Source organism: Notamacropus eugenii, chromosome 3 (genome assembly GCF_028372415.1).
Source record: "Notamacropus eugenii isolate mMacEug1 chromosome 3, mMacEug1.pri_v2, whole genome shotgun sequence".
In the NCBI taxonomy this organism is placed as follows: Eukaryota; Metazoa; Chordata; class Mammalia; order Diprotodontia; family Macropodidae; genus Notamacropus; species Notamacropus eugenii.
Window position 1 is genome coordinate 264,191,393 of NC_092874.1, and position 4,446 is coordinate 264,195,838.

At 38.6% G+C, this 4,446-nt stretch overlaps 1 pseudogene; it reads left to right on the top strand.

The window, feature by feature from the left end:
• Nucleotides 1–2,917: 2,917 nt before the first annotated feature.
• On the top strand, nt 2,918–4,166 carry LOC140534441 (L-lactate dehydrogenase A chain pseudogene; annotated as a pseudogene).
• Nucleotides 4,167–4,446: the final 280 nt, after the last annotated feature.

Below are 4,446 nucleotides of genomic sequence, written 5' to 3' on the forward strand. Positions count from 1 at the left end.
GCAAGCAAAAGACTCATTAGTGGAGGGATAAAGAGGGGAGGTGAGAGAAAAACATGAAGTCTACTCTCATCACATTCCACTAAAGGAAAGAATAAAATGCACACTCATTTTGGTAGGAAAACCTATCTCACAATACAGGAAAGTGGGGGACAAGGGGACAAGCATGGTGGGGGGTATGATAGAAGGGAGGGCATGGGGAGGAGAGTGCAATTTGAGGTCGACACTCATGGGGAGGGATAGGATCAAAGAGAATAGAAGTAATGGGGGACAGGATAGGATGGAGGGAAATATAGTTAGTCCTATACAACACAACTATTATGGAAGTCATTTGCAAAACTACACAGATTTGGCCTATATTCAATTGCTTGCCTTCCAAAGGGAAGGGGTGGAGAGGGAGGGAGGTAAAGAAGTTGGAACTCAAAGTGTTAGGATCAACTGTCGAGTAATGTTCTTGCCACTAGGAAATAAGAAATACAGGTAAAGGGGTATAGAAAGCTATCTGGCCCTACAGGACAAAAAGAGAAGATGGAGACAAGGGCAGAGAGGGATGATAGAAGAGAGAGCAGATTGGTCATAGGGGCAATTAGAATGCTTGGTGTTTGGTGGGGGAGGGGATAAAAGGGGAGAAAATTTGTAACCCAAAATTTTGTGAAAATGAATGTTAAAAGTTAAATAAATAAATTTAATTAAAAAAAAAATAAGTACAAGTGCCATGTTTCTCAAATTTGCCAGTAACAACAAGAATAGGAATAATCAACACATTGGAAGATAGAGTAAGGAATCAAAGACTAGTGAAAAGCTAGATCAGAGTCAGTGGGCAACAGCATGGAGTCCAATACAGCCTGCTGACTGTTTTTGTACACCTGTTAACTTAGAATAGTTTTACATTTTAAAATATTAAAAAAACACTTTGTTTAAGCATGCAAATTCATTCTTAGTTCATTGTTTATACAAAAACAAGTAACAGCCTAGATTTGACCCATGGGCTGTAGTTTGTTGATTTCAGGTTTGAACCCTGAATTGAATCTTTCCATAAATACAATTGGTATTAACATAAAATTTTGCATTTTGGTCCAAAAATCCCTTTATAAGTTGTTAATTATACAAGATAGAAGCCACCTCCCCACAAAAAAGTGATGTTATATTGGATTGCATTGAGAAAGGCATAGTTTCCAAGAAAGTGATGTTTTCTTTATACTTTGACTTGGACTGAAAACACCTGGAAAACTGTGATTAGTTCTTGTCACCACAAATTTAAGAACACTGATAATTTGAGGAGCATACAGAATAGGGCAACCAGCATGATGCTGGATCTTGTATCTGTGTTCCAAGTAGTCTACTTCGCCATTGGGGATTTAAAGGGTGAAAACAAAAGAGAGGGGAATTTGCTTCCCTCTCTGGCCCCTACCCCTAGAATGTACTGGGAATGCTGGGTCCAATCTCTGCCTTTCCCTTCCCATCTTGCATAACGTATGCTATAGTTATTCCCTTAGAGTCCTCTTATTCATTTATCTCCTTCTCCTTGGGAGGGAGAGAGTAAAGTTCCCCTTTGAACAAGCACAGACCCCTTTCACATAGCAAAAGCAACTGACTCACTTTGCCAAAAAACAAAAGCCCTAGGTACAGCTATACTTCAGTCTTATCAGGAGAGTACTGATTCAATACCCAGATGTACCACTGAGTCATTATACCTAGAGCAATCACTCTTATTTTGCACCCCCCTATTTATATATAATGAATAACAACGCAAAGTAAAATCAATCACATTTTTCTCCAGTAAAGTTCTAATTAAGTCAAGAATTATGAAAAAAGACAAACAGAGGAGGAAAAGGAGTAAATGGTAGCCATATCTGGATTGTATGCACACACATATACATATACACATAAGTATGTGTACAGAAAAGGGGATTAGGAAAACATGTCAACATCCTTCAACTGGTTTCCCAAAGCTATTTCATTATTGTGTATAATTATTTAATTTTTTATCAATAATTTATTATCAATATTGACATATTATTTTTAATATTAACAATTTATAACTTTGAGAAACAGTTCTGTAAGTCTTAGGATATTATAACCATATACCTTCTTAAAGTTTCCTCAGGCATATATGATGGTGTCATTAGAAGTATCAACTTGAAAAATATCTGCCAGCACAATTTCCTCAATTTCCCCAAAATTCTAGTTCCTTAATTTCATTTTGTAATGATTGCTCTGACTCTTGGTAAAGCACACACATTAAATCTTTTCCCCTACTTGTATGCCCTTTATTAACTAACTCAAAGTGAAGTAAGCAGAATCAGAAAAGAATAATAATGCAATTATGAAAACAACATAAATAGAAAATCAACAAAATCAACAAAATATATAGAAAACTATTCAACACATTCATATTATTTAAGACTGTTTCCAGAGATGAAAAAATAATGTACTCTCTGCCTTTTTTTGTAGAGTAGGGAAACTATGGGTGTGAAATATTGATTATACTGTCAGATTCAGGAATTATTGATACATATATTTATAAATTAAGGTAATATAAAAAAACCCAAATATACAAATCACTAAAATAATCTTCTCCCAATTCTCTGAAGATGTTGTGAGCAGGCACGGGACACAGTCTGTGAAAGTGGTAAGAGGTAGGAAATGAAATATTATATATAGAATATAGCAAGAAGACATCTTTGGCTGAACCAAGGAGAACATGAGGAAGAGTAATATGTAATTAGTCTGGAAAAGTAGGATAGAGACAGATTGTAAAGGCTAAAGTGACAAAGTGACAGATATGAATGTCGCATATTCTTGCCATCTTTTTTTTCTCTTTTGAATAATTTGATCTTGTAGCATCAGAATTTTATTTTTGACAGTTCCTCATCTTTCATAGACTAGTTCCTTTTTAGAATTTAAGCCCATGAGGTGCGAGCTTGGGAGCAGCAACCTCTCATCTATCTCAGAACTTTCGCAGCCTGACCAGCTATCCCCCCAGCTACCCTCCAAAATGGCATCAACTGTCAAGGATCAGCTTATCTTGAATGTCCTAAAGGAGGACCAGGTTCCCCAGAACAAGATCACTGTTGTTGGGGTTGGTGCAGTTGGCATGGCATGTGCCATTAGTGTCTTAACAAAGGAATTGGCTGATGAACTTGCCCTAGTTGATGTAATAGAAGACAAACTAAAGGGAGAGATGATGGATCTCCAGCATGGCAGCCTTTTCCTCAAAACGCCAAAGATTGTTTCTGGAAAAGACTACAGTGTGACTGCAAACTCAAAGCTGGTCATTGTTACGGCTGGGGCACGTCAACAAGAGGGAGAAAGTCGTCTTAATTTGGTCCAGCGTAATGTGAATATCTCTAAATTCATCATTCCTAATATTGTTAAATACAGCCCTAATTGCAAGCTGCTTATTGTTTCCAATCCAGTGGATATTTTGACATATGTGGCCTGGAAGCTAAGTGGCTTTCCTAAAAACCGTGTTATTGGAAGTGGTTGCAATCTGGATTCTGCCCGTTTCCGTTACCTAATGGGGGAGAGACTTGGTGTCCATTCTTTAAGTTGTCATGGATGGGTCCTTGGGGAGCATGGAGACTCCAGTGTTCCTGTGTGGAGTGGTGTGAATCTTGCTGGTGTGTCTCTAAAGAACCTTCATCCTTCTTTGGGAACTGATTCTGATGCAGAAAATTGGAAAGATGTTCATAAACAGGTGGTTGAAAGTGCTTATGAGGTAATCAAACTGAAGGGCTATACTTCCTAGGCCATTGGTTTGTCTGTGGCAGATCTGGCAGAAAGCATTATGAAGCATCTTAGGAGAGTGCATCCAATTTCCACCATGATTAAGGGCCTATATGGCATTAAAGAGGATGTCTTCCTTAGTGTCCCATGTGTCTTGGGGCAGAATGGCATTTCAGATGTGGTGAAGGTCAACCTGAATCCGGAGGAGGAGAGCCGTTTAAAGAAGAGTGCAGATACTCTTTGGGGAATCCAGAAGGAGCTGCAATTTTAAAGCCTTTGAATGTGCTGCCATAAAGAGAACAGGACAGGGGTTGAGGGGTTATGTATGATCTGCTTCTCAGATAGACCAAATCCTTCCTCTGATTAGCGACTAAACACCAGAAGTGTAAAACCTGTGAACACACTCTAGTTTCTTCCTAAAGTTAGAAATGGGGAATAGAACCCTGTTGTAGTTTGCATATGATGCTGAATATGACCTGTATAGTCTCAGTGGTTGGTGTCAAGCAGAGCCAGTGGCCCACAGGTATATAAACTACCTGCTTTGTATGTAGGTGCTACAAGTTCCCTTAGGTCCAGAAGACAACACTCCTGGATACAAAACACCATACAGTAGTAATTCTTTATTGATGCATTGATTACCTTTGTGCCTCCCCTCCATTAGGGCACTACAGCATGGCCCCCATGTATCACCTTTCTAGAGGACCTGATTTTGTCTGCCTA